Source organism: Felis catus, chromosome A3 (genome assembly GCF_018350175.1).
Source record: "Felis catus isolate Fca126 chromosome A3, F.catus_Fca126_mat1.0, whole genome shotgun sequence".
NCBI classification, from domain to species: Eukaryota; Metazoa; Chordata; class Mammalia; order Carnivora; family Felidae; genus Felis; species Felis catus.
In genome coordinates, this window is record NC_058370.1 from 132,831,554 (window position 1) to 132,854,722 (window position 23,169).

At 55.2% G+C, this 23,169-nt stretch overlaps 1 protein-coding gene across 1 annotated transcript in view; it reads right to left on the reverse strand.

The window, feature by feature from the left end:
* The window catches only part of HPCAL1 (hippocalcin like 1), a 106,012-nt gene extending 87,909 nt beyond the window's left edge, over positions 1-18,103 (reverse strand). Inside the window, exon 1 of the mRNA XM_003984505.5 lies at positions 17,811-18,103. The gene's annotated coding sequence lies outside the window, so the exon portion shown is untranslated. The remainder of the gene's footprint in view (positions 1-17,810) is intronic.
* Positions 18,104-23,169: the final 5,066 nt, after the last annotated feature.

Here is a 23,169-nt window from a genome sequence, read left to right on the forward strand (position 1 = left end):
AAGTCCCGTATCCTTTGGCTCTGAACAGCACCATCCTCTAAGCAGAACGAGACGAGGCTCTTGGCCAAAATTAGGCCCTGGCTGAAGGTGAGAGTGCCTCCACCCACAGATGACGAGCAAACTCGTTCCTGTTCGGTCTTAAAAGCACTTCAGAAAAAAAAAAAAAGAAAAGAAAAGAGAAACCCATGGAGCCCTGATGTTAATAAGCTAAAAACGAATGCCGCACTGGCACGTCACCTAGCTCGCAGAATCCTCACGACGGTACAATTTCCACGTGAGGAAACGGAGACTCCGAGCAGTTAAGGGATTTGTGTGGGGCTCACAGGGCCAAGAAACGGAGCCAGGGTGTAACCCCACCACCAGCCATCGCGAGGCAACCAGCATGGTCTCTCCCGGAGCAGGCCCACAATAGGTACAGCTGCTTTATATATCCTGGGCTTACAGAACCAACGAGATGCACGTTTTTAAAATCCTGACCTAACCTAGAGCAGTGCCCAGTATCCCTCCAGCCCTGAGCCGTGGTGGCAAATCACAGGAGTAATGGGAAGGCGAGGCTGGGTTCCAGGTAGACGCGGGTGACGGGAGCCCTTCTACCTGCTGGACGGGGCGCCGGGGCGGCAGGGGGAACGAGTCCCATCCGTGCCCCGGCAGCGCATCTCCTTGGGGACGCTGCCGCGGAGAGGCCCTGGCACGACGTCCCTCTACGATACGGGGTCCAAGGGCCAAAGTAGGGCTCAGCCCCATGTGCCGCGGCCAGCGGGACCAAAGGCTCGCTCTAGCTGGGCGAGGGAGAGACGCGGCAAAGACAAAGAGCCGGAGGCCAGAAGGGCACGCCAATGTGTTTGTGGGATGGCAACTGTCCAGGCCGGCTGGACACAGGGTGGGCACGGGGGTGGACGCGGTGGCCAGCGGCCCGGGCTGACAGCGGCGAGCCCCCGGCAGCAAGCACCGGCCGACGTCAAAGGGCGCGGGAGGGGGAGGGGGGGCGAGCGTTCTCTAAGGGACAGAACGGGTTCCAAGTGACACTGCCCCAATTCTCCCCAAAGGGAGAAACGCCGTGTCTCCTATTTATCAGCGTGGCCGCTGAGAAGGAAAGAGAATCCCTTCACACGGGGCACCGCGGGCTGCAAGCCAACATCACACTCTCCCTTTGAGTCACAGCCTAACCCAGAAAGCTGGCAGGGCCGGTGGCCTCGCCTAACTCCCGGGTGGGGACACAGGCTCGGGGCGGGGGGAGGGGGGGCTGCACAGGGTGACAGGCCAGTGCACCCCGAAGCTGCTAATTCCCGGCCCAGGTGTCCAGCCAGCACTGGCGGGTCCCAACCCCACACCCTCAAAGAGTGGCTGGTCAAGGCTTCGGAGGTCAAGGGAAAGAGTTTCAAAGGTCACAGTCTGCAAAACAGGACCAGCCACAGGGTCCCCACCGTCTGCTTTAAGAGCCTAAGGATGACAAAGACGACACGCCAGCCTCCTTCAACACCCACTAAAGGACCTCCCACCTTCCCGGTGACGGGCTCGTGGCCCCACAGCCAGTGGCCCCGTGAGGCCGGGAGAGACCCCTCTGCACTTGGAGAAGCAACTCCCAGAAAATATGGCTGAGTTAATTAAACGGTATTCCCTGCAGGGTGGCTCCATGGGTTAAGCGTCCAACTTCCGCTCAGGTCACCGTCTCGTGCTTCGTGGGTTCGAGCCCCGCGTCGGGCTCTGTGCTGACAGCTCGGAGCCTGGAGCCTGCTTCGGATTCTGTGTCTCCCTCTCTTTCTCCACCCCTCCCCCACTCATGCTCTGTCTCTCTCTCTCTTTGTCTCTCTCTCTCTCTCAGAAATAATCATAAAAAAAAATACTTCTAGGGGCGCCTGGGTGGCTCAGTTTGTTAAGCACTTGACTTCAGCTCGGGTCAGGATCTCAAGGTTCGGTTTGTGAGTTCAAGCCCCACATCAGGCTCTGTGCCAACAGCTCAGAGCCTGGCACCTGCTTTGGATTCCGTGTCTCCCTCTCCCTGCCCCCCCCCTTTCAAAAATAAACATTATGAAAAAAATACTTTTAAAAACTTCACTCCCCCGGGGCAAGGCTGGAAACACACCTGTCCTCTGGAGCAAACTTCTGCCTTCTGGGTCTCTCCCGGCCCGATGCAGTCAGCGAGCACCCAAGGGGCAGTCACACCAGGAGGGAGTCTGGCCACTGCAGAGGGGGGACACGGGGCGGCCCACGGCACCCATTCAACCCTCGATCTCACGGCCCTTGGCATCCTCCAGGGCCTCATGTTCAGCTAAACAGTCAGGCTGCCCTGCGGAGGGTTAAATGATGTCGGTGCCACGACCTATTTCCCACTGAGTTGAAAACTCCCCAATTGCTGTATCACTTCCCAGCAACCAACCTCCAGTGACCCACCGCCCCGTCAAGCGGAAAAAGGTCAGTCCGGTCTCATTGAACGAGGGCAGGCACCGCAGCCCCGCAGAGGCACTAATTAGCCCCAATTTAGCCGGCAAAGCAGGAGCGCGGGGCAGGATGGGGCGTCAGCCAGGTGGCACATAGCAGGTATTCCCGGGCCCTCGTCCCAGCTAAGAGAGCAGAGGCCTCCTGTACGCCTCTGGATCTCAACGTCCTAAAAGCACGCATCGCCTAGGAAGCTTCTTGGCAGGGACACCCCAAAAGAGACATCACGGCGGCGCTGAGCCCAGTGCTAGGAACTGAGAGGCCTGGTCAGCTGGAGTCGGGAGGAGGGTGCTGGGGCCAGCTCCGAGCAAGGCCTCGGCAGAAGCGTGGGCTCCGGGGCCTCCCTGGGGCACAGTCCCGTCTCTGCCCCACACTCAGGAGCCCACGGCGATCCTGGCCTGCCTGTCTTAGGGCCCCGAGACCTCGGACAAGTCGCTGGCAAATCCCAACGTCTGTAAATCCCCCGCCTGTAAAATAATTGTGGCCCCGGAGGCTGGGGCTCCGGACTAAGCCAGCTTACTGAAATGATGGCTGCAGAGCACGTCTGCGAACTGAAAGCCCCGAGGAGATGTGATCCTGGCAGCCGGTGGCTTAAATCCCAACCCCCTCCCCCGAAACAAAGCAGGCAGGTCCCAGCTGGCCATTAGCCAAGAGGACAGAGAACTGCACTGTCACCTAAGGCCAGGTAAGACAGGTAAAGCGGGACCTGGGGCAGTCCCTTCCCCTTCCCTCGGCCCTGTCATCCTGGTTTCCCCAAAAGGCAGCCTGAAAGCCAGCGGGCCCGTCAGAAATCTCCAAATTACTGCGGTGACTTCCGAGAAGTGCTGCGTGGCTGTGCCACACTCCCGGCCGTGGAGTGGCGGTCCCCAAAGGGAGGAAACCGAGGCAGACGGGAAGCGGCTTTCTTCCCAAGGTCACGAAACAGGTGGCCTGGCGGGACTGGGACCTCGCTCCGGAGGACCCCACCCCTTGCCCAGAGAGAAATGCAGTCGCCACGAAAGCCTGGCCGAGAAGAATTCCCAGGTAACAGACTACCCACCGCGGAGCACTGTTGTCATGGCAACCAAAGTCTTAACAACTTTGGCATTTCCACAACCTCCCTTGATCCAGTTCTCAAAATTTACAGCACAATGGCACAGTAGTTGCATTTAATTTATTTTAATTGGCTTTTACATAACTCCACATCTTGGGTTCAGCCTTCAGAACAACAGGGTGGGTGGGTTTTTAATACGGGGACCCTTACAACAACGGCACGAAGAAAGCTAGCAAGTCAGCATTTGCATGGTTGGGAAAATTCTTCACTGACTTTCTGGAAGTACGTTTTGCTTAGTTTTCCTGTTTTTGTTTTTGTTTTTTTTTCTTTTCTTCCCTCTGAGAAGACACGAGGACCTTTTGCACGTTGAAGTTCATCCGTTGGACTCTCCTCCCGTCCCATTTAAAAATTTAATCTGATTAGAACGCTCTGTGCATGAGTTCAAGGTGTGTGGGGTAGTAACCCTGGGTGACTTCCAAGAGGAGCTCCGAGAGATTCTTCTTCCCCACTGACCCATCTCCTGTGCCTAGAATCCCGGGCATATAGGAGGCGCTGGCTAACTGTTGAGTGAACGAACGAATGAAGGAATGAGTGAGGGCTAATTCTCACGACCTGAGATAAGGTGCCATTTAGGACAGTGCCAGTTAGCTGTGCCTTTCCCATCTTCATTCTAAGTGACGTGCGGGACAAGCCCGGAGAAGGTGGTGTACTTCTGGGGCTGGAAGGATAAGAGGGCTCCCGTGGGGACCCTCACCTGGAGCTGCCTCGGCCACTCGCCGCCAAGTCCACCGGACCCGCATCCTTGCAAGGACAAGGGCTAGGCCCAATGCAAAGCTCCACAGGGACGAGAAAGATGAATGGGAACGTGTTCGGTCTCCACCCTCTGCTGGGAAGAAAGACTTATTATTGTTTTTAATGCCATTTCGTCGAAAAGACACCCTAACAATGAGGGAGGGGTACAGGTGCCGAGGGCACAGGTATCGACCAGCATAAGAGGCCCGCTTGCTTCTTGAAGGATGTGTGGGTGCTCACTAGGTTGGGGGTGGGGGAGAGTTCCTCTCCTCAAAGGATGGCAAACAGTGAGAGTGGAGGGGAGTGTTCTCTTTCCCCATAACCCAAGGCCCAACACCCAAGAGTTTCTCCGGGGGAGCCGTAAAGACCCAGCAAGGAAACCTGCTGTTTAGACGCTCACGTGTCAGGGGCTGCAGGATGTGAATATAAAAACATCCGTGATGGTGGTGGTGGTGGTGGTCCTTCCACTAATGCAGCACTTTGGAGTTTACAAGAGGTCCGACGGCTGGGGCGTCTGGCTGACTCGGTCGGTTAAGTGTCCAACTTCGGCTCAGGTCATGATCTCGCGGTTGGTGGGTTCGAGCCCCGCATCGGGCCCTCTGCTATCAGCATGGAGCCCGCTTCGGATCCTCTGTCCCCCCCCTCTGTCTCTGCCCCTCTCCCCTGTTTATGCTCTCTCTCTGTCTCTCTCAAAAATAAATAAATAAAACAAAAACAAGAGGCCCAGTGGCTATTTCTCACAACAGTCCTGGGAGGGGGGTTTTATAATTCCCATTTCGGACGAAGACACAAATGCTCCAGCGCAGCGCTCCCAGCAGACCCTAGGGACCCGCATGGGGACGGCCACGGCAGGTGCTGTTCACATCGCAGGAAGGGGAGCGAGAGAGGGGCCACGCAGGTGCCTTTTCTCCTTTTAAACAGAACAGCCGGTCCACTACCTGTTCGAACAGAAGTCGGTCCAGCGTCAAGAAGAGACATCTCTGGTCTGGGGTCACCCTCTGCAGCTCAACGAGGCAGGAAGCCTCTAAGCCTGGGACATCGGGGGCCCGGAGGCTGTTTTCTTGTTCAGATGACAGCATCCTCTGCGGCCGAAAGACCAAGCTCGCCGGTCAAATCACCGCGTACACGGAGGCTGGGGTCGGCCGCTTCCTCAACATCGCCGACGTCCAGTCTGCTCCCCGCCCGTGCAACCTCTTCAGGCTGTGACAAGCCCACACCGGTCCCTGCCAGTTAACAAGCTTGTGCCAAAAGGGCCATCCGGTGGCGAGGCTGCAGTGTGTCGCAGAAGGGAGGCCAAAGAGCGGATGTGCCTGTCACTTCGCCCGTGAAGTGACCACAAAGAAGCATCTGGCAGGGGTGCCCACCACGGGCCTCCGGCCGCTCATGCCGTAGAAGGCTCTTTCTGGCTCCGGGGCTGCCCGAGTGAGCCAGGAGCGGAGGGGTCCATGGCCCCCCCTTGCCTTCACGCCGTCATGTTATGGGTCACAACCATGACATGCGTTCGGCGAGGGCAGGGCCCCCCCCACATCCTGTTCCCTGTCGTCCCCCGGGGCCCAGGGCCCAGAGCCCAGCTTGGCACGCAAAAATATAAGCATCGGACTAATCTGCCGAATCGTACAGAGCAACGATCGTTCCCACGAGAGACAGGACCCCTAGCTTTATTAGAAGATTTTGTTCCAGCTGTTTATGGGTAGGTGCTCCCGGGGTGCATTGAACGTTTCATGTTTCTGGCAGGAAAGACAGGGGGTACGCAGCATTAATAATCAGGCAGCCAGAAAGGAGGGCAAAATTATGTCCGAAATGTCACGAGTGTCGAGTCAATAAAGCGTATGACCTTTGTTTAGAAAAATTTAACTCACACGCACAATTTCAGAAATAGAAGTCAGGCTTATGTATCCTTTTCCGGGACAACTGGGATACCCAGGAAACCCCAGGGACACACCCAGTCTCCATGGTTACCTACCTGCTTCCAGTGACTGGAGGGCTTCCTTCCTGCCTCTTTGTGGAATCCTGAAATAAACTGAGGACCCAGCTTTCAAAAATAATAATTTCCGAATACCGTAGCCATCCTAACTTTTAAATATGGTTTCCTTATGGTTAAGATCCTGAAATCGTTTACCAGATGTGTGTGGAATTTTGCTGACAATTATTTTCTTTCTCAAGATCACAAATAGGGACAGCAGACTATAAAGATGTGATTTTTTTAAAATTTCTAACCCGAGAGACTGTAAGCGGACCCCGAGCTTGTAGCAAAGGCAACAGCTGACAGCAACATTATTTGCCTGGAGAGACAGCCCAGCCGTCAACGTCTCTCCTTCATTCACCCTGAAATTAATCCTTGATATTGGCCAATTTCTCTGACGATTGGCCTCGACTTCATAACTTTCCACTGCTGACTCAATATCCTGGACTCGGACAGATTAAACCTCTGAAAAATGATGGAAACAACAGCCTGAGAAGCTCTGGAAGGATGCCACCGAAAGTCGGCATGGCCCTAACAAGGGCTGAGAGGGTCCTGCTTCCCAGCCAGTAAATACAGTCAACCCAATGTCAACCCAACACCAACCCAACGTCAACCCAAGTCAACCCAAGGTCCAAGGCAGGAGCAGCACAGGGAGTGGGGAAGGATCACCCCCATGAGTCCTCCAACTGGACAGGGATAAAGACCAGCAGGTTTACTCTTGGGCTGTCATGGGGGGAAGGGCAGGGGTGGGGAACTGAAAAAGCTATTCAGTCCACAGCAGCCGTGGACGGAAGCAGTGGACTGAGCAGCCTGACCCACGAGCAGCAAGGAGATTATCTCCGGAAGAGGTTCCGCTGTGCTGAACACCCATGACGAGAAAAGCAAAGAAACAGCAATGGAAGCTGGGACCAGGCGCAATGGTACAAGGACACCAAACCACCTCATCAAACTACCCCGGGTAAACCCAGCAGGAGCCACATAGGCTCCTTCTCAGTCAACAAACAAAGCGAACGCCCAAATTCAAGCAAGTGGAAAAGAAGAAACATATTCTAGGCCACAGACTCCACCCTCCGCCATGTTGAAATGGTGGATTTCTAGGAAGACTCAGAACATTTTTCTTCATATTCCAGTTAACAGAGTTACTTAGTATTGAATTTAGATGGCATCAGCAAACGCTAATGATGTATTATGCTAAATTTCCATTAATCCAAATCATCCCAAGTATGGAACTTGTGGGTTCCAGCCAGTCTGACTATAAAAAGAAAGTTTGCTAAGCAAATTAATAGGGTAAACAAGGTTATCAGAGGAATGTGCTCTTGGTGTTCCTTTCAAAACCTTTTTCTCCCCCTAACTCCAAGAGTAATACACACCCACTGGCGAAAAGTCAGAGTGTAGATGAATGTGAAAAAGCAAGAAAGAAAAGCCACTCGTGATCCCATCAGACTCGACTGCTGTTAAGAGCCTGGTGTATTCCCTTCTCGTCTATTTCCTCAGACCTTTTTTTCCCTCCGCAACACAACTGGAACGACACCGTCCGGACGGTTCTATACCTTGCTCCCGGTCTTATGTGTAGGAGAAATGTTTAAATTGCTTCTGGTTTTCATAGCAAAAACCTACCGACCTATGACCACAAATGTGCTCATCTCCAAGAATTCTTAATAGTTCGTGAACTCAATGAATTCAGGAGTTTGCACACACAGGTACTTTTGTCCGAAAGTAACCCAATTACTTGTCTTCTATGATACTCCCTTCACTCTGACTTCTCTCTAATTCACGATTAGTCTCAAGGAGAAGTTCGGCCACCAGTTTCTTAGATAATCAGCGGTATGGTACGGGCCTCCCAGAAAGAACTATTACAAAAAGGAGGGCCACCCGCCTCCTCTGGACTGGTTTTCCTTGGGCGTGTCCTTCCTGAAGGGATAAGCAAACAGCTTCTCAATCAGACAGGGGACGGAGAGCCTCAGACCACAGCTCCACCGCCAACGGCCAACCTTCTGTGCTCCACTGAACTCACTCCTTTGTACTACGAGCTCATTCCTTCGCGTAGAGCGCCGGTCCGGGAACCGGAAGTTCTAAGAAAGTGCTGCATGGACGGATGGATGGATGGGACACACAAGAGTTCACCTCCCCAACTTCAGTATCCTCTGACCCTTCCCCTTCCTTCCAATCTGTGCTCCACAGATCTTTTCCTCAACATCGCCAGCGTCTTCTGAATTCTGGTGCAGGCTGTTAAGATGGCCCTTGCTAAGATGTCCGTGTATTCTAAGAGGTTCTTTTTTTAATTTTTGCAGTCAGTTGGCCTAGGAAAATTGTCTCTGGGCTTTATGTCGGATCGTAGAGCAGACAGAGACTGTAAAGGTGACCTGGTCCTGAGTCCCATTTGACAAATAACGAAACTGAGATCTGGAGAGGAAAAACCACTCACGCCAAGGTAAAGCCAGAAATCAATGATCAGATGGGGGTCATTCCGCCAGCCCAGAAAGCCTTGATGGCTTCTACACCGCTGTCTCATAATTTTAATGAAGGGGTAAAACACTCGCCAATCAGTGATGAGCACAGAAAGCAGCATGAGTGCACTGACCTGCTGATCACACATTCAAGCCTGCAAAGCAAGGCCCTTTGGCAAAGGTGTTAAGGTTTAAATACTTCAACTCCCCCCACATCCAACAGGGGAGGGAAGAGAGTGGTGGTCCAGCCACACATCTGGGCATCCGTTGTGTTCCAGGCTCTGTACCAGGAAGGGGGGGACAAGGAAGAGAAATCCACAAGGTCCTGCATGCAAAGAGGTCCGCTGCCCTGGGAGACGCAGACAAGCACAGGGCCCAACCAGCAAGGTCAGGCTCCAACCTGCACCGGTGAAGAGGGTAAGCGAAGGGCAATTTATCTTCCCTGTAAGGGCGAAGGGGAGCTCAACAGAACAGGTACCACTGACTCTCTCCCGGGGCCTGCAGAATGGCTGGTGTGTCAGTCAAGGTTCTCCAGAAAAACAGAACCAGTAAGAGGTATACACATATGAGGAGACTTACTGGAATTGGCTCACGCGACTCTGGAGGCCGAGAAATCCCACGGTCGGCCATCTGCGAGCTAGAGGCCCGGGAAAGCCGGTGTTATTCAGTCCGAGGCCGAAGGCCCGAGAACCAGGAGCGCTGATGTCCAAGGACAAGGACAAGGACTTCCCAGCTCAAACAAAGTAAATCCCACCTCCCTCCGCCTTTCTGTCCTATTCGGGCCCTCGATGGTTGAATGATGCCTGCACACATCAGTGAGGGGGTCTTTTTTTACTCAGTCTACTGACTCAAACGCTAATCTCTCCAAGAATCACCCTCATAGACACACCCAGAGGTCATGTTTTTATCTGGGCATCTCTTAGCCAAGTCAAACTGACACATAAAATTAACCATCCCAGGTGGGATTTTCCAAGAACACTCCAGACCAGGGAGTCTCACGAGGCCTCTTTTAGAGTAACATCCCATCGCCCACCCATTTGGGTTCTCCAGGCCTATCATCATCTTGTGCTAACTCCCCTCACTACCCTCCTAACAGTGGGCACCCCTCCCCAACCTGCCGGCAAAGAACAGCTAACTCAACGCCAATGGGCTACGTGGGAAGCAGTCACTCAAAGGCTGGGAAGCAGTGTGGAGACTGGATGGTGATGATGGTGATGGCGGCGATGACGAGGATAATCACGTGGACGGCGTGGGAAGCCAGCAAGTGGCCCCGGGACAAAGCGCAAGGGGAAGGAGCACCGGGCCACCGTGAGACCTTCCCAGTGCTTGGGGGCCCCTGGCCGAGAGAACCTGGAATCCCTTACCTGGGCGACATCTTCCCCTCCCCCCCCCACCGGCTCGACCGATGGTGAAAATAGTTCCCAAATGCATAAGCCACCTTCCGCCACGCTCTCAAAACAATCAGCCGGGCCATGTTGTTTTTGGGCCAGCTAACAGCGTATCGCCAAGAACGTATGCTCATAAAAGCGGCAGTTCATGATCCCATCTTCAGAGAGAGAGAGAAGAGGGACGGACGCTCCCTGGAGAATAAGAATGGATCACAGGTGCCAAAACCCCAGCCCGAGAGACAGCCAAGCCTGAGCATCTTTCTCCCTTTACTTACTGAGAAGAAAGACGCCCAAAGAAGCCAGAGCAGCCACCCCATTTTGTCTCCCACCCTCGGAAGCTGAACCAGACCATCCAGGCTGCGTCACCAGGCAGGCGGCTGGCACTGCATGACTGAGGATTTTTAATAAAGCCTTATTGCTGCCACCGCCACCCCACGCCTTGGAGAGGGCTGAGAGAGAGCGTGAGCGAGCCGTCGGTCCTGCCCACCCACGGCCCTGCCTCGGGCCCACGGCTGGGGCAGCCTTGTCTAGACATCCCACGCTCACACCGGCAGGAGCGACTCTCCAGCCCCACATGTGAACCACATGTAAATACAGAAAATGGTACCGTGTTGGAAGTGATCTATTTTTAACCCCGGGTAACTGATTTTGAGCGGTGCTCACTTCCCTCCAAAAATGGATGAGGGCACAAGCAAAGCGAGTATGGGAGTGACGGGGCAGGGTGGGGAGCTGTCGTCAATTCTGTTGTCTGGAGATGCCTGTCAAATGCACAGGAAGGAAGCAGAGACGAGCATTTTGCTGCTGGAGGGGAAGAAAACAAGGGCTTGATCCACACACACGCCGCCGCACAGAATCATAACTCCGCCAGTGTCCCCGGGAGCCCCCAGGCAGCCCATTGGCCCACCAGCACGCAAGCATCCAAACTCAATAAACGCTTCCAACGCTCAAGGAGGCGGGGGATCAAGAGATCGGGGCCTCATCTGCAGGAATATCCTGCAGATCTCTTTGTGCAGCTTCCCCTCGCTCGGGGTCCCCACGAGTGGGTCAGCGACCCTCAGAGATGCTTCTGAGAAGCCGGGCCATCCGAAAGGGCAGCTCCCTAAACTTCAAATCGTGAGCCGCACCAGCTCCCCTCCAGGAGACTTCGCACACATTCACAGGCTCCCACCTCAAATGCTTTGCTACTACAGTCTGGGTCAAAGACGCCTAATAAACCTGAATTGGAGAAGAAATACTGAGTAGCAGAGGAGGCACCGCCAGCCACCCAGGAATGTTGAAATAGCAACAGCCACCCGCACTTGCCGCAGACATGTGACCGGCCAAAGACTCAACTGGGTCCAATACATCCACGTTCCATGTGATACGGTTCCATGGAGCCTCTTTGTGCGCGTGAGCAAACTGGAGCTCCAAAGCGCCACCCAGCTGATGAAGGACAGAGCAGAGCCTGACTCAAACCCAGGTCTGCCAGACCCCAACATCTCCAGTCTCCAGAAAGAGACGAGACACTCTTGCTGTCTATCATGCAAGTTCTGTGCATCGGTGGGAGAGAGAGTGAGCATTTGTGACCTGGCGGTCCACACCCCAGACCCCATCCACCTGCATACACTGCGTATACAGCTTCCGTGACTCAGTTTGCAATCTGTAGAATGGGGTCTCCTCCTCCGCTTTTCTTGAAAGGGCAAAAATGACACAAGGAGAGAAGTTCTTCTGAAACGCACAAGCCAGGTAAGTGCGCCTCCCGCACTCCCGGGGCCTCTCTCTATCCATCTCCCAGGAGACCTCTCTGCATGCACACACGCACACACGCACACACGCACACACGCACACACACACGCTTGAGTCACTCCTACCTGGCCAGCCGTGAGCCAAGTAATGGGGCAAATGAAGATGGGCCGCGTAGGGCAAATTCATACCCTACAAGGAGTCTGTTTACATGACTTGGAGGCAACAACAAGAAAAACCAGGAAAAGCCACAGGAAGGTGTGCCCTGATTTCCAAACAGGGGTGGGAGAGAAAGCGACCCGGCTTAATTCTTGGTTCTTCTCCTTCCTGCTGATGGCTTTGGGTGAGTTGTTTTGCTCTGGACATCCTGGATGTTTTCATTTAAAAAATGGGTCTGACCCCGCCTGCCTCACACGTTCTTGCCCCACATCATAATTGCCTGCCCTGTATTTAGAATTCTACCGGCCACTTGATCAGCCTGGGGGAGCAATCAACTCTCCCTGGAAAACTCCAGGAAGGCCTCAAGGAAGAGGCCCTTAGGCCAAACCTATAAAACAAGAGGCAGGAAGAAAAGGCAAATCTCCAGACAGAAAGCCCATTGGCGGCTGCCTGGGGGCGGGGGCGGGAACAGAGAATGACAGTAAATGGGCACAAGGGAGCTTTCTGGGGTGATGCAAAGGTTCTAAAACTGGATTGTGGCGACGCTTGCGCAATTCTGTAGATTTACTGAAAAGTAGTGAATTGGACATGTTTGAAATGGGTACGCTTCATGGTATATAAATTATATCTCAATAAAGCTGTTAGTTAAACAAATCTTCCTTTCAAGGATGAGTAGGAGTTTAGCAGATAAAGAAGTCTGGGTGGGAAAGAAGAAAAGTGGGCGCTGGAGCAGCCCGGCCACCCTCCCCCTCACAGTCCCGTCTCCCCCCCACAGACACCTGCACCCCTCCCGCTGCAGCTTAGAAGATCGGACCCCAGAACCTTGACCCCCTTTGCCCTAGTTGGGGTGGGGTGAGGGGAGTGGTGCTTCCCTGGGGCACTTGTCAAGGTCTGAGAAGCCCTCAGATGGGCTCTCAGGAGACGTGGGTGGTCTCCCCAACCCCCAGCCCAAGCCGGGCTGTGGCCGGAAGGAAGCCTGTGTCCAGCTTCCAGAGTCCTGCTGGAGCAAGGCCCACGGCAGGTGTCCAGAAGAACATTGACTAAGGAAGAGCATGAACTGGGGGGCGGGGGGGGGCAGCGGGGGGGCCCGGAGCACAGAGTTAGATGACAAAATCTGTTTTCAACACCGACCTGATGGCAGCGATGACTGAGGAACTGGAGGCCGGGCTCCAGGATACGGGACGGAGAAAGCGCTACTCTGCAGAAGAGGAACCGTGGGGACCGAGAGGAGGGACCCGGGCAACAGAGGACTGACCGATTTACGGACAGAGAAAGAAAGGGAAAGAGCTCAGACACACTCAGGAGATCTCTAGCTGTCATGAACAAGCTGGCTAGAGTCCTTCATCATAATAGGTAAAAAAAAGACCGGCTTGGAGGTGGAGGGGAAGTTCGGGGCTCGGTTTTGATGGTGTAGTTGCGTTCAGCCTGCACCGCGGCGTGGGGTCCGAGCACTGGGAGAACTCAGGTTTGCTCACCTGATGGGAGCCCAGGTAAAAGGAGAGCGCTTAGAAGAGGGCCTGACTCAGGGACACCTCCCTGGCTGAAAGAGACACAGAGAGAGGGACGATTTCAGCTGCGGCAACAGGGTACTGAGGCAATCATGGAAGACTTCCAGGAGGAGAACCGTGCAGCCCCCCAAAGCCTTCCTCCTGTCTTCAGAACCATGGTAGTTCTATCCATGGAGTACATTGAACTGTCTCTTGGGCAAGGGTCGCAGACCCATCACTCGCTCTTCCGAAATTTACCCAATGAGGCAGGGACGGCGGATGCCAGCACCCCACCCCGTCTCCTGGTTTCCTGCCAATCTGAGCTGTACCTCAAGAGCTGAAAAGAAACCGATATCTGGAAAACACAGCTGCTGGATTAGCAGGTGCGCGGGGCGGTGGGGGGGGGGGCACTCAGCTTATAAAGAAAAATGAAAAGAGCCCCAAGAAGACATCTCTGCCCACCTGCTGTTGGCAGGGGAGGGTTGCAACAGGGAGAAAGCCTAACATCTCCCCGAAGGTGTCTTTAGTTAGTCATGCCTCATAAATGCAGAGATATGAAGCTCTGCCTCTGAAATTCAATTATACTTGAAAGGACGTGGCCAAGGCAGGGTTCTCTTAAAGGATTTACTGTGCTTTTCTGATGATAAAAAGAAAAAAAAAAATTCTCTAGACTGGCTCATCAGCACCTAAGAAATGCTGCACCTGTCAAACTGTATTGATTACCCGAAGTTACATTAAAACCCATGCCACTAGGTTCCACCCTCTTTTTTTTTTTTTCTGGTGGAAAGTGCTTTGAAAGAAACATCTTCCCCCCCCCCCATAGAGCAAGAGTCACGGAGACAGCTCCTGAACCCCCTCTGCTATCTCCGTATACAATTACCTGTCACCCCCTGGTTGGAAACTCGACCCAAAGCAAAGAGGAGAGCTGCATGAGATGCATCGAGGGCACAGCCTCGCCTGGGGGCGTGAAAACACCAAAGAAACCCAACGAAGACTGCGGGAGAATGGTGAGGCCCAAAGTAGACAGAGCGTCATGAAAGGCTACCAGTGCCCTCCTTCCACAAGCACAATGACATTTGGGGCTGACACACTAGCAAAATACGCTTAATCCCCACCCCCCGTCAAGCCTGGGCTGGCGACTCACAAATTGGAAGCATTATCCCGTAACAAACAAGCTTGGTTTAGGGCTTCCTGGAATGCGAAATTCTAACACAAACCTGATCCCGATCTAGATAAAATTTCAGCTGCCAAGCGGCTTACTCTTCGGTGCCAAATACACTCTGGGGCTCCTTAGTCCTATCCAGGATTATCACCGGTTCCTCAGTGACCTGAGCACTTTACCGCTTAGGAGAGGCAGTACGAGGTCTTAGAATAAGTTTGAGGGAAGGACCGTAGGCGTGACGGGGGAGACAGAGTGCCTAAAGCACAGATACACACTAGGGTATTTTATGGGAAAAGGCAACCTTGGTAACCGTGCGCGCGGAGCCCTGAAGGTAGCGGGTGCCAGCCAGGGAAGACTACTTCTGCCTTACTAAGAGCAAACTCCGCAGCATCTCCAGGTAGAGACAGAGCTCAGTAAAGACGAGGCCCACATGGGGGCTGTGCACAAAGGTGAGTCCACTCCTTGGGGTTCAAAAGCTTGCATTCCGAATTCTGCCCGGCCCAGTCAGTGGCCAGAGAGCAGCGTTAGCATAAATTCTGGAAGAATGAGTCCCAGCTCCTTTATATCTCTTGAGAGTTTCCCTCTAGAGGGTTTGTTGTAAATGAATGGGTACTGGCCCGAGCTGGGGCAAATCTCTGTTCTTCCGGGGTTTAGACTTGTTCCTGCACAAGTCTGAGCTTCCAGCCTTCTGATTCCCAATGCCAAGGGTCCCCCACGATTATCACACGTTGACATCTATTTTCCACCTTACAAAAAGCATCAAAGCGGAACCCAAAGGGAGCAAGCAAGGCTAAAACGCACCACATCGAACCACATCCCACCGCCAGGAAGAGGCAGAGCCCCTGAGCCTTCCCTCCGGCACATTATCCAATAAAACCTCAAGAGCTCAGTAATTACAGGCGCTCTCAAAAGTGAAACAGAAATAGATCTAGGGCCAAAACACTGGTTTGCTTGAGATAAAGGGTGGCCTAAAGCAGAAAATACAAAACAACCACCACAACAACAAACAGGCCAGCTCTCAGTCTATCTTCTGATCTGAGAAAGCCAGCCTGATTTGCTTGTTTTGTTTTGTTTTGCTTTCCAGTATTGCTGAATCTGATTACGGGGAAGAGAGCAGGATTCAGATGAAAGGCCCTTTTTTCCCTCTAGGATATAAAATCACTTTATGAACACAGAAAAAGCAGGTTGCATTTTATGTGTGCCCCTGACACCAAATCAGATGAAAACTTAGCTTAGCCAGGTCCCCTAGCCTGCGATCACCGCTGAAGCCTCGGCGGTCAGTGCTGGCAAAAGACAGAGCAAACGAGAGGCTTCGGCTCCCGTGTCATAAAAGCCTGCAAAGGATGCCAGCTTCCCGGAGCACACCCACCGAGAGCCGATGATCCCGGGAATCGCATCCCATACCTCCGCACAGCCGTGATGGTCCCCATGCCCCCCGTCCCCATTCCATGCCACTGCTCCATTTTGAGAGCCTCATGCACCATGAGGCTGGCCGCTCCCCTGGTGAAAGGTTATTTGTTTTCCGGACTGGGGAGGGTCCTGAGAGGAAGAAAGAAACCACGGCGATGGAGGGAAGGAATCACCAGCTCTGGGAGAAGGCAGCAGGGCAGCGCGGGCCAGCTGGCCCTGCTGGGTCTGAGCAAGCGCTGTGCTGCGGTTGGCAGGGCTCTCCCCGAGATTGCACCGTGGTTAGAGGGTGTGCACATCCACTGCCGTTCAATGTTACACAGTAGTAGGTTTCAAACTAAATATTTGACACATTGTGGTGTGGGACTGGGAGGAAGGGTCCCACGGAGCCTCGGCCTGCTGCGGAAGGCTGATCCAACAGAACCGCAGTTGCGTGGGCGGGGGGTAGGGTCGGCTGGAATCCAATGCCGAGGCCCAAGGCGGGACTGGCAGTCCTGGCAAACAGCCTCCTCTAGGGGGAATGGGTGTTGGCCGAGAGTAAAGGGGTATGGCCTTCAGCTTGACGAGGCCAGGCTGGGATGCCCTGGGAGCCCGAGATTCACGTCTGCGGGGAGCTCCACTTTCACGCCCCGGCTGGCAGACTGTGTGAGATGCTACAGCCCCGGGGACTAGGCACTTGTTGAACAAAAAGGCTCCCGACTCCAGCAGCCGCCGCGTTTGGCCAGGAGAGGGACCCCCAGCTCGGGCGCTGGAGACTTCGCTGCGGGGCGCTGCGCGCTCCTGCACACCCGAGGCGGCGCCGCCCGGGAGATGCGGCGAGCAGGCGGCGCACCCAGCAGCCTAAACTTTCTCGAATCTCGGTGCTTCGCGGTTAAGTTAGGGCCGTGAGAGAGGCACAAAACACGCGCGGGGGGCGGAGGATGTAATAGCCCCACCCACGATGAAGGGGAAAAAAGGATTCAAAAAAAGGGAGAGACGCTAATTCAATTAACTTAGCACCTACTATGTGCCAAGCACCCGGCCGAGACCTATCTTTAGCGCGTTCTCATTTTAAATGTCATGACATACCCCAAGGGAGGAACTGTCCCCATTTGATACAGAACCAAATCTCAACCAGAGAAGGTGGCGTGTCTGGCCCAGGTCGCAGTGCGGGTCACGGCGATACCAGGGCTCCTAACTCAGGAGCAGGGCTCTCTGTCCGTCGCCCCTCCGCCCGGAAGGAGAGAGCGGATGGCCACCGCGCCAGCCCCCTACCCTGGCCGGAGCTCACCTGCCACCCACGTGAGCCGCGCGCACCTGCCCCCCACCCCCGCGGGGCCAGCCGAGGCTGCCCCAAAGGCCCGCACTACCTCCCTCGGATCCCAGCTGTCTCCAAGGGCCCTGGAGCTCCGCACTGCGCCGGCCGGCGGGGGACAGAGGGCCCCGCACGCAAGGCTGGACGCCCACGCCCACCCCGCCACCCGCGCCCCACGCGCAGCCGCTCCCCCAAGCCACCCGCCCCGCACCCGTCCCCACCAGCAACTGCGCCCGGACACACAATTCCACAAACGCAGCCCAAAATGTGCACACCCACTGCACACACGGATCCCCACGAGGACACGCCATTCCAGGGACACGCCACCGTCCTCGGTCACCCACAACTCCACCACGCAGACAAACCCAGGCACCCCCAACACACACACGCGAGCGCGCGCGCACGCACACACACACACACACACACACACACACACTCACGCACGCAGAGAGCCCGATCGTAGCTCACGCCAGTGCACACGCCGGCACTCTCCGGAGCCCGCAGCCCCTCGCTGCCCTACCTGCTCCGCAGCAGGACGCGGTCCGCCGGCTTCCCCAGCCCAAGTTCGGCGCCGCGGGCGCTGGGGCAGGCGCGGGCCGCTGCCCGGGACGAGCGCGCCGAGGCCGGGAGGGTGGCTAGGAGCGCGGGCCTCCGTGCGCCCGCAGCCTCCGCGCCGGCCCTGCGTTCATCGCCTCCCAGAAAAACAAAAGGAAGCCGGCAGCGAGGGAGGGAAAGAGGTGGAGGCGCCCGCCTGTCCGCCGGTCCGCCCGTCCGCCGCCTGCGGTCGCCTCGGCCCGCCTGCCAGCGCCGGGAAGGAAGGGACTCGAAGGCGGGACCCGGAGGCGGGGGCCGGGGGCGGAGCGTGCGGCCGGGGCTGGCGCTCAAGTTTCCAGCGGACCCACCCCCGTCTCGGCCACGCCCCCGTCTTGCCCCCGCCCACCTACCCTGCTCGGGTCGCGCCCCCGTCCCTAGCCACGCCCCTTGCTGGCCCTTCGGCCCGGGGCCTCAGAGCCTTCCGCGCCGGCCCCTCGCGGCCCTTTAGCGCACTCTCCGCCCGGCCTAGGCCTTAACCCGGTCCCGGGTCGGCTGGATTTCGGGGCAGGACCGGGGCCGAGCACCAGTTCCGCCTCCCTAACCCTTGGCCTCTGGCCTACGGGTGTGGGAGAGGCGGGGAGGCGGCACCGGGAGGGGCCAGTTCCGCGCCCACTCCCCCGCCTCCCCAGTCCTCTGCAGGAAGTGCAGCCCTTTCTGGTGGCCCAGAAAGGGAAGAGGCTGGAGTCGCCCCAGGCCATCTCCCGGGGCCCTCTGGCATCCTCCCCGCCAGCCCCCCGGGCAGATAGCACCAGCCTTCCCGCGCCTCTTTCAGGGAAGAACCGAGGACACCGGGGTTACCTTTGCCAATTCCGGGCGGGCGGTTTGGGCAAGTCCCTTAGACTCCCGGCCTTGGTTTCCCCACCTAGGAAATGGACGGGAGGAGGAGCAGGCTTTTTTCGGGCCCTTCCCTCCCAGACGTGCTCTGGGCCTTCAGTCTCTGCGGAGGAAGGGACTTGGGGGAAATCTCCTTTTTCAGGGGCCGGTGGCCTGGGTGTCAGGGAGAGACAACCCCATGCGTCCTGCAGACGCACCCCCTCCGAAGGCACCTGCCTGGGAGAGAGGGAGTGAGGGACTGTGCTTCCCAGAGCCTCTCCTCCCAGTAGCTCCTGAAGATCTGGGCCCTGGAAAAGCAAATATATACACCCACCCACCACCACCCACCCCAAACATCCCCGAAGAAAAGGTAACCACAGAAACAGCCATGAATGCGGAGCTGGGCGTTAGTGTTAGGCTGAGACAGTCTGTCTCTCTCGCGTCTCTAGGGGAAAACGCAAACCCTCCTGCAAATACTCCTTCACAAAAGTGGTGAGTGAACTCCCATTACACAGGAGGCTGCAGAGAGGAATGCTGGTGGGTGGCTTGTGGGGGGGGGGGGGACAGGGTGGGCCGGCAGGCAAGGTGGTCGAAGCCCAGACCCCTCTCTCCCCCCCCCCCCCCCCCCCCGCAAGCAAACGGCAAAACCACCCCAGAGGCATTTAGTCTCCTAGGCAGCCCTGCTGTGGGGATTAAATGCGATCATTACTGAGCTGTCAGCAGCAGGGGGCCGGGGTGATGTCACAGGGAGCCACTCTGGTACCTGGGGCACCCTCTTTCCTTCTCAGCAGACCAGCAGCCACGGTGATGCAGTATATCCACGCAGAGGGTAGGGTTACAGGTGAGACGCCCGCGGTCACATGTCAAACCCAGGCCCATCCACCAGGTGGATACTGGGTTCGACGGGGTAAGTCACGTTCTGCTGGGGTCACACGTGAGGCTCATTTCTCACTCAGGTTGCAGTTGGAGGGCTCGGGGAAGGCTGGTCACGAGCATTCGGGAACTCCAGCCCCTTCCAGCTGGAGATTCCAGCAGAATCTCTTCCAACTGGAGATTCTTCCTTCAGGACTTCTGAGGACTCCGCTGACCCCTTGACTTCCAGCCAGCAACAAGAGGGGAGACCGTGCTAGCTGGGGGTCGGGGGCCGGGGCGGGGGGGTGGGGGGGAGGCGGTCACTAGGATCCAGGCCTGAAGGAGGCCTGCATTCACTGACCAGAGTTAGTCACGAGGTGCTACCTGGATGCAAGGGATCCTGGAATTATAGTCTTCCTCTGTTTCCAGGAGAAAACGGCCATTTTGGTGGGCACATCGTGACGTCTCCTGCCACAGAATCAGAGCACAGTTTTCCAAAGCTCAGTCACAGGACAACAGACAGACACGCACATAAAGCATGAGAGTTGTTGCGATCTGAGCCACAGCTAGCTAAGGTCACCTGCAAGATGAGCTCGAGGGGAGAGGGTCAGGGGCCTTGGAAGACAAGGAGGCGGGGAAAGCTCCACCCAGGGTGCAGCAGGGTGGAGGGGGAGGAAGCTCGGGGAGAGTGAGAAAGCAGATTTGCTATCAGTGGACCTCCGGGCCTTTGCCTGGGCTGTGTTCTGTCCCACCCATCTGGAACCTCCCTATCCCCAGGATCCAGTTCAGATTTCGCGTCACCCTCTGACCTCTCAGCTCCTGTGCGCTTCTCCCTTCCCTGAACTTCTAGAGGAGTGTCTCACTTCAAATGAGCTACAGCCTGGTCCTTTCCTTTTGCTCTTTCAGTGACGTCTTATCAAGCTTCATGGAGGGAGGGCATGCCGTAGTTACTTCATAAGTACTTCTGAATTTGAGAAACTGGCGTAAAACGAAAAGCAATTTCAGGGTATGGTGCTCTGTCACTTTCCCCGGGGCTGCCATCCCAAGGTACCACAGACTGGCTAGCTCAAACCGAAGACATTCCGTCTCAGAGCTCTGGATGCTGGAAGGCCAAGGTCAACATGTCAGCCAAGCTGCGTCCTCCTGAGGGGTCTGAGGGGGAATCTGTTCCGGGCCTCTCCCCTGGCTTCCGTAGCCTCAGGTGTTTTCTTTGCTTACAGACGGCTGTCTTCTCCCTCTGTCTTCGTATCGTCTTTCCTCTGTGTGTGTCTGCCTCTATGTCCACATTTCCCCTTTTTTATAAGAACACCAGTCATATTGGATTAGAGCCCATTCTAATGACCTTCATTTGATCATGTGCAAAAGACCCCGTTTCCGAATAGAGTTCTATTCACAGGTACCAGAGATTAGGGCTTCAGCATCTTTATGGGGAAACAATTCAGCACATAACAGGTGCACGCTATATATAATTTGTCTTCCATACCATGGCTGTAAACACTTAAAGTCGGGACTGATTCTGATTATTCTTAATAATATCTGACATAATCGTGGCACCTGGGTGGCTCAGTTGGTTAAGCGTCAGACTTCAGCTCTGGTCGTGATCTTGTGGTTCATGAGTTCGAGCCTCGCGTCGGGCTCTGTGCTGACAGCTCAGAGCCTGGAGCCTGCTTCAGATTCCGTGTCTCCCTCTCTCTCTTCCCCTCCCCTGATCTCTCTCTCTCTCTCTCTCTCTCTCTCTCTCTCTCTCTCAAAAATAAGTAAACATTAAAATAATAATAATATCTGGGGCGCCTGGATGGCTCCATCGGTTGAGCGTCCGACTTCAGCTCAGGCCATGATCTCGCGGTTTGTGAGTTCGAGCCCCACGTCGGGCTCTGTGCCGGCAGCTCGGAGCCTGGATCCTGCTTCGGATTCTGGGTCTCCTCCTCTCTCTGCCTCTGCCATGCTCATGCTCTGTCTCTGTCTCTTAATAAATAAACGTTTAAAAAAAGTAAATAAAATAATGATATCTGACATAGTTTTATGACGTTCCTGTTTTAGAAGCACTTTTAAATATGCTATTTCCAACATTCTTAAGATTATTCCCACATTTTATAGATGAAGACACTTACACTTGGAGAAAGGAAATGTCCAAGGTCACATGTTAGTAACAATGGCAGCGGGGTCTAAAAGCCAGATTGAGCATCACTGTGCTGGGCCCACACAGGCTTTGGAAAAAATACTATAAAAACAAATTGTAGTACTTCAATGAACTTGAGTGTGTATCCTCCTGGAGAGGCTTTTTCAGATAAATACGGTTCTAGGTCATAAACCCCGGCTCCTGGAAGCTTGAGGGAGCGAGGCCCAATTGTTTCCAGGTCCTCTTTTGATTAGGTCACTCTGTGTCATTGTAATTACAGAGAGGAGGAGTGGGGCTGCTCCCTTCAGCTAGATGAGGCACCTGGGGCTGCCCACCCCCCTACCCCCCAGCTCCAGAAGCTCAAACCAGGAGAAACAGTCAGAGAACTTATCGGCAGCACCAGCGGCAAGAATGACTAGAATCGCTGGATCCTGCCTCGGGCCAGTATGGATCCGAGGTGGGGACGTTGGATGATTGGCCATCTCGCTTACCCCTGGCATCCACGAGTGTTCGTGATGGCCCCTGAGGCAGAGGCTATGACCCGCGGTTACCCAGGGAATGCGACTCAGAGGCACATTCCCATGGATCCCCCTTTCCCCTTCGCCCTTGCAAGCTCCAGAGGGTTCCGATGAACAAGAGGGTCCCTCTCCTCGAGCGACTACCCCGCCATGGACTGAATCGTGTCCCTCCAAAATTCATACATTGAAGCCCCAACACCCCCCATGTGCCTGGATTTGGAGATCGGACTTTATAGGAAGTAATCAAGGTTAACGAGGTCATGGGGCACCTGGGTGGCTCAGTGGGTTAAGCCTCCGACTTCGACTCAGGTCCTGATCGCGCGGTTCGTGGGTTCGGGCTCCGCGTCGGGCTCTGTGCTGACAGCTCGGAGCCTGGAGCCTGCTTCGGATTCTGTGTCTCCCTCTCTGCCCCTTCCCTGCTTGCGCTCTATGTCTCTCTCCCTCTCTCTCAAAAATAAATATTAAAAAAAAAAAAGTTAAAAAAATGAAAACAAATAACTAGCTGACTAAATAAAAAGAATGTACTCTTCAGCAATCACGACTGAGCCCTAACCCAGGGCTCTGATTTCCAAATTTGTAACATGTGGATGTTCATGTCTCCCTTGGGTTAAAAGAGGCAATGTATGTAAAGGGCCTATGGCTTGATAGATACGCCATAAATGATCGGGACGTTACCTTCAGTGTCATTGTCAGCAGCACTGCGCTGACGGACTCAGTATAAACGCATAAAGGAAAGCATCCTGACGAATCTCCGGAGACCTGGGTTCCAGTCTCAGTTCTGACACATTCTAGATGCGTCACCTGAACATGACACCTAAGCTCCGGGAGTCTGTTTCCTCGGGAGTGAGTCGGGCTGCCCTCAGGCGACCGGGGCAGGGAAAGGTCAGACGCACCAGGGATTGGCAAACGGCCTGGAACGCTGTGGAAGCGCCTGCCGGGGACTTGAGTGCTGACCTCGAAGTGGTCGCTCCCCAGGCAGTGGT